The 7459-nt window shown below is 29.8% G+C and overlaps 1 protein-coding gene across 1 annotated transcript in view; it reads right to left on the bottom strand.

Moving 5' to 3' along the window:
* LOC111619220 (tectonin beta-propeller repeat-containing protein 2-like) overlaps window positions 1-7008 on the bottom strand; it is a 73426-nt gene extending 66418 nt beyond the window's left edge. The window contains exon 1 of the mRNA XM_023360906.1: window positions 6876-7008. The gene's annotated coding sequence lies outside the window, so the exon portion shown is untranslated. The remainder of the gene's footprint in view (window positions 1-6875) is intronic.
* Window positions 7009-7459: the final 451 nt, after the last annotated feature.

The raw sequence follows: 7459 nt of genomic DNA, 5'->3' as shown, positions 1-7459 counted from the left end.
GGGTTATCTGGAATGGGGTTAAAAAAAATAAGTATGAGTGTTTCCTCAGAAAATACTGTACTGTACTTGTATGTATTGTTTACTTGAGAATACAACAGAGAATAAACTGCCCAAATACCCTTAAACAAAGGAAAAGTACGTCTTTTATGAAGGCATAGAGCCTTTACTACATGAAAATGAAAATTAATGAATACACTGTACAGTAATTTACCTGATAAGACAGACCTCAGAAAAATACTTTATGAGGCATAAAGCTGTCTTTATCATGAAAATTAATTAACTAAGGATTTTTTTGCCCTGCCAGGGTGTGGCTGAGTTATCCGGAGTGCCACGTTTTCGAGGCTCTACTGTATTTATAAATTTCTATGTTATCATTATTGTTAAACATGTTATGCATAATCTGTTAAAGACTCATAAAATTAAGAATTGTTTTCCTCTTATCATTCCTCTTCAAACATTCTTATGAAATGAAAATTTCAAATTTTATTTATTGACTGAATTTATTTCTTAGTCTTTCAATTGGTCACATAATTAGTTTAACAAAAATTCATATTTTTAGTATTTTTATTTTAATTATATAATTCCTCCTATAAAATGCTGACTGAAATGTAATAGAATGAAGTGATACATTTCAATACCAATTATTTTCACAGTTAAATTTGTAAATATTATAATTTATAAATTTGATTAAGTAAATATATGTATCATATCTGCTGAATGTTTATATTTTATTCCAGTATAAACAGATTTATTATAGTTTTTAATATAGCAATATAATATGTAAACTTGTACATTATTCATAAATTATTAAGAAAAAAATTAACAAATAAATTCCGAATTTATGTAATGTTGATGTATGAATTTGAAAGTTAATAAGAAACATAATTTAACAAATTTAATGGAAGTAATTGATCAATGACTAATAAAACTAAATAATGAAATATTAATATTTTATCAGTTTGTAAAATTCAAATACCACGTATTTTATTAATAATTATTCAGAGTTAACTGTACATGTTAAACTATACAGGGTTAATTTTAACTCTATATAGTTTAACATTTATCTAGGCACAAAAGAGATCTTTCCAGTATTTCATAAGTATAATCATATGGTGCATTAGTTCCACTGAAATGTTTACATGAAAAAAGCCAACTCATTCAAAAAAGAAATGTGTGTAAATTGCATGGTAGTTCCAAAGCAATACATAAATTTTCCCATCTCTAAATAACTCCTACAAGCACACCGGGTTGTATAAACAAAATTACGACTTACTTAAGCCTGTAACCAATGCGAAATCATAAAAAACGTACTTTCATAGCGATGTTCCAGAATATAAAAAATCCAGTTTGAAAACCTGAGGAAGAACACAGAAGGTGTTCTGAAAACGTTTGTGCGTTAATATTTTACGATTTCGCATCGGTTACAGGCTTAAGTAAATCGTAATTTTGTTTCCCATCTCTCCCAAGTGCAACGATAATAGGAAGGAATCATTTTTTAAGATTTAGCATAACCTACAAAGATTATCTGACTGCAAAGTATAAAAACCAACATTACTTATATTAATATAAAAACAGTTACTTTGTTATAGTACATATTCAAAACAACTGTCTTCGCTGGCATATCGGTGATATGTAGCATATCATCCTAAAAGCCTCTCACATTTGCTTCTGCAGCTCTCCAAACTCATGCAATGCTGCTGGACATGTGTCATATACTGATAATTTTAGGTGATTCCACAGAAGAAATCAAGCAAGGTCAAATCTAGGAACAGGATGGCCGTAGAACAGGACCATATTATATGTCCTGTCCTTCAGTTGTCAAACTGCTTTGTGAATCACTGAGGCACATCTGCTTGGAAATAAGTGGCATGTCATCACATTAATATCAAATCTACTGTAGTTACTCTAACAGCAAATTATTGAATCATTCATCTGCCATGTGTGTGATATTAAGATAGAAGTCACTAGTTTGAGTGACTGCTATCTTAATGCAGTCAGCCCATTAGCCATTAACTGGGAGTAGTCAGCCCATATTCATCCTAGTGACTCAACTTGAGTCACTAGGATGAATATGGGCTGACTACTCCCAGTTAATGGGATTTAGATTCAAATTCCAATCAATACCAAGTACAATTCTTGTTGGGTGGCCATAAAACTTTCCCAATGCACATCTCATTCTTTTTATTTTTATATATTTTTCTTTTAAAGTTCATTAGACGTCCATTTTATTTCATTAAATTTTACACAGTTTATACATTTAATTATTCATAAAGTGATAGAGATTTTGAAGGAGGTTGAGTTTTGTTGGATGTCTAAAGACGGGAGGGGTTATGGAAACTTGAACAAACTGGGATAATGGTGGTGGGAGAGTAAAAATTTCAAGAAAAATGTGGATGTAATTTATGGACAGCCTCTAAGATACAGTATGCTTTGTTTGTCTATGTAAATCTATACAAAACATATGTACAAGCTCATTTTAAAGAGTATAAAAAAGTTCTTATAATTCAAGAGGGGCCAAAAACATGTTTTCTTCAATTTATGTAATATTTATTAAACATTGGTGTTGAAAGTAGCATGTAAAAGTGTCTGTCTGTGTTTTTTTCACTCTGTGGGCACTAAAAGGGTTTTTCCAGTATCCATCATGGATTCAGCCATAGCATCAATAGAGTGACTAAGTGGTGAGAGATGGGACTTGACAGATTGCCAATGAAAAATTCCTGGGGTTGCTTGCCCAGATTTGATCTTGGGTCTCCTATAGATTCCCATCTTAATGCCATGGCCCTCTTGCAATCATGATGAAACCCCTAGGAGGGATGTAGCCTTGTAGGTTATGTATTTTCAAAATTAGTAGTTTTGGTATTCTTAAGAACGAGATGTTCATAACTTTTATATTTTTAACCCCTCCCCATCCCAAATCATCTGCATTTAAAGGTACTGTATGTCCAGACTGCAGATACACCATATCCCCTCTTGCCCACTGAAGTAATTAAACTTGCCTTTCATTTATCCTGTACTGATTGGTTTCATTACATCAAAACAAAATTTTACTTAGAATAAATTTAAATATCAAACAGAAAGGATTTGTGAAATAATCAAGCTATAAATATCACATAAAAGTTTTGTTTAACTCTTAAAAAATATGCTTTTACATTACTATTGATGACTTGGAGATGTCAAGTTTGCTGCATGTAAAACTTCCATGTTATTGCAGCAATTGTTCTGGTTTTTGACGGATAATGTGCTGCCATTCTGGGTCCTGCTGCATCAACAGCTTGGTCACCAGTGGTAATTATAAATTGAAATAAATTGGTTTTTTTAAAGTTTTATCATTGTTGCTTAAAAGTGCTGGAACTTGGAAGGGCTATATCACTGTAATAGATTAAGGTCAATAGAAGGAGGTCTCTCAAAATATTCCTGAATTCCTGATAGATCAGTAGATTCCTGAGTGATACTAATGCACCTTATGCCTAACTCTGCAATTCTAGAAAGATCACTTTTGTACCTAGATAAATTTTATAGTGAACATCCTGTATACGTATTTAAAATTTTCAGATTTTTCTGTTAACTGCAAGAAGTTTTGAAAAGAATGATTGTTTCTGAAATTTATTTTACAAATACTTCAGATTTCATAAAATTAAATTAAATACATACCTCACATCTTAAACGAATTAAGTTATGATTTTTTCTGGCAAAAAGATATACAATTCCAACATTTGATCCTAAAACAATAAACTCCAAGCAAGATGTAACACATGTTAGTTCTATATCAAAAATATTTAATCCTTTTTGTCCTTTCTGTGGGATATGTTTTAGCAAATAGTTCATAGATGAATATTCTTTAAGATTTAATTCCATATTGTAGAATGACTTTGCTGAATTATTATCTAATATATATTCTTTACCAGAATCTTTATTTGAAGATGACTTTTTCTCAACAGATTCTTCTAATGCAGTGAGTTCAGACATTTTTTAAATAGTGATAAATTAAAATGGACTTCCATAAATACTAATAGTGTATATTCCTAAATGAAAAACAAATAACATTATTATTAATATTAAGCCTTAATATATTATAAGCACAGCTCAATTTTTATTCATTCTTACTGGAATAAATATTCCAGTAAAAATGATTCATAAAATATTTGTAGCAAGTATTTTATGAATCACTATAAACTATTTGTTTGAGAGAAAAAAAAAAGTAAATCAACAAAAAACAGTGTTAAAGGGGTTTTTTAATTCTTTTGCTAGTGCTTTCGATATTCATATAAATATTGTCATCAAGCAACTTAATGTTGTTTTTGGTTGATTTACTCTTTTTTCTCTCAAGCAAGTGTGTTAGCATGACTTCTATACCATGTTTTTATGTTATTTTATGAAACTATTTGTTATTAATAAATTAAAATTTTTAATTTACCTGATAAAAATTAAATTAAAAATCATTAACAGTTAATTTAAAACTAAATGTATATAGGCCTATAATACAATAATTATAACAAAAAATCCAAAGCAGGAAGTCTCAGTCTGTAGTGTGACTGGTAGGGTTATCACCTGCCACAGACTGATACTGACTGAAGTAACCTGAATCCCAGGTTACTTCAGTCATCTCAGGGCTTAGGCATCTCTCAGATATTTTTGTAGTATGTAAGAAGTTCCAAAAATATCAGTTTTTGTAAATCAAACATCAAAAAAGTCCATTATGTGAAGTTCCTCTAGATATTTTGTCAGCTCAAGGCCTCTATCACAATTGGTACAATTTTGGTGCTTTTGTTCCACAGTTGTGTTATCTCAATTACTAAATCTTAGTAGGTATTCAGTTTTTCTTGGTTTTTTTCAACAATCCTTGGATCGCTTGAGATTGCAATGTCAATTAAATAAACCTTTTTTTTTTTCAGCTACTGTGAGGTCAGATAATTATGTCACTTATGTATAAATCTGTCAATTATGAAGATGATCCATATGTTTGTCAGTTTGTAGTCTAAAATCCCAAAGTATCTTGACTTATTCATTTTCAATCACTTTCTCTACATTGTGTTCATACCAGTAACTTGCTATTTTGATGATGTACTTTTTGCACAGTGATCATGTATCATTTGGAAAATCTTATTGTGCCTCTTTTTTGTATTCAGTTTGTGTGATTTTTGCTACATACACTGATCAGGTGATCAATTGTTTCATTCTTATCTTTACAAAGTCTGCATCTCGCAGACTGTTCCCAGACTGGTAAGTAACTGGATGTTGTGTCCTGGGGAGTTGCTGGTGAGAATGCTACACACATCACTCTGAGGGTGGAAGCTTCCATGCATTGTCAATAACTATACTGTATATATAATTATTGTATTGTCTGGAATAAAGACATTCCTGAATAAAAGTAAGTTCAACATATTCCAGTCAGATGGAAAGTGTCTGCTGTGGCATAAATCAAATACAGAAGTAAACAAACAAAGCATTTTTTCCAAAGTGAAACATAGTGGGGAAGCAGTGTATGTTTGGAGGTGTATGAATACAATAGGTGTAACCTTTCTACATTTCATCTATGGCACAACGGTTCAGTACACTTACATGTTGAAAGAAAATTTGCCCATTAGTATTTAGAAGATGAGACTTTCCAATGATTACATCTTCATGCAGGACAATAATCCAAACCATATGGCTTGAAACATGCAAATATAGTTATTTTACAACACCCTCCATTATTTCAAAATACCACTACAAAATTCTGACATCAACGCCATTAGGCATGCATGAAATTATCTTAAGAAGGAAATATGAAGTCACTAAATTTCAAGCAGAGATGATTCAAATTCAGCACTTTAAAAGAGGAATGGAATAATATCCCCATTGAGTTCACAGCAAATTTGGTCAATTCCATGCAATGACATTTGAGTGCAATTATGAACTCAAAAGGATCACCAACAAAATATTAATATGTACATACTTTGTTGTACTTTTAATGTGTTTTCTCTTACAATTATGTGTATAAGTACTTTTTGTAAGATAAAATGTTCATTTGTTCTGAATTTTTGTGTCATTCTTGTAGTATTCTCATTATTTTTGTCTTATCCAATAAAATGTTTTCATAAGATCATNGCATTCCAGTCGGCAAATTTAAATTTTCGCTAGTGCTGTGGCGCTGCAATCTTCGGCTATTTCTTGGGCTACTCAAATATTTTACGTTTTTGATACTAAATTAACATGTGAAGTATAATTTTTTATTGTTTTTATATTTTTCAACAAATTTATTTTGTTTGTACAAAATAAAAAAATAATGTTTAACGATACAATAGTCTTTGTTAGTCTTAACATCGACAAAAATTCAACGCAAAGCAACACGCAACAGAGAAAAATTTCAACATGGGATAAATTAGTATATTTTTTTGTACATAATCGGTTATCCGAAATATCGATTTTCCAAACAACCCCAGTCCCCAATTGATTCGGATAATCGACGCTCTACCGTATTATTAATTCTATTTTCTAACTTTTCTATTTTCTGAAATAATTTATATTCAAGTCTTAAGTTTTCCAATTTTCTTGTCATTAAATTGTTCAGACATTCAAAGTGTCTACATTCAATTTCAAGTAGTTTTAAGAAAAGAAAAAGAATATTAATTTTGATTAACACTTTTTATACAATTATATTAATCTAGCAGATAGTAAATGTAATTGGAAAAATTTTCCTGAAAATAATAACTATTTAAACTAAAGTAATTTAAGGAACATAAAAAGATTTGGAAAGTTGTCAACTTTTATGTAGTCTTATATTTAAGATGAAATAAACATATTATCACTGTATAATAATCTGTTTTATTTCTTTTTTGATAAATAAAATATAAATAATATTTTAAATAAAATAATACATAAAAAAATTTTAATACCTTTTGTATTGAATGATCTGTTGCTATTTTATGACAAAAGATACGACCATCCTTTGTTCCTGATGCAACAATAAAATCTTCTAATTTAGCTATTTCAACACAAGTTATAGGTCCTAAATATCCCTATATAAAAAATAATTGTTTAAAACTTTACAATTTTAATAAATATACAATAATTTAAAGTTATTTATATTTAAACTTTATAAATTATAACTTTATAATTTATTATTAGTTAAAAATACTTAAATAATTCTTAAATTTGTGAAATTTCAATACAGTAGAGCCTCGAAAACTTGGCCTAATGTGGATCGAAGGGTGGCCGAGTTTGTGAAAATGCCGGGTTATTGGAAATGGGGTTAAAAAAAGAATAAGTATGAGTGTTTCCTCAGAAAATACTGTACTGTACTTGTATGTATTGTTTACTTGAGAATACAACAGAGAATAAACTGCCCAAATACCCTTAAACAAAGGAAAAGTACGTCTTTTATGAAGGCATAGAGCCTTTACTACATGAAAATGAAAATTAATGAATACACTGTGTACAGTAATTTACCTGATAAGACAGACCTCAGAAAAATACTTTA

This window comes from Centruroides sculpturatus, unplaced genomic scaffold (genome assembly GCF_000671375.1).
Source record: "Centruroides sculpturatus isolate CEXI.00-Female unplaced genomic scaffold, Cexi_2.0 scaffold114, whole genome shotgun sequence".
Lineage (NCBI taxonomy): Eukaryota > Metazoa > Arthropoda > Arachnida > Scorpiones > Buthidae > Centruroides > Centruroides sculpturatus.
Note: the sequence above shows the minus strand (reverse complement) of the source record. Positions and strands in the feature narration are given on the sequence as shown.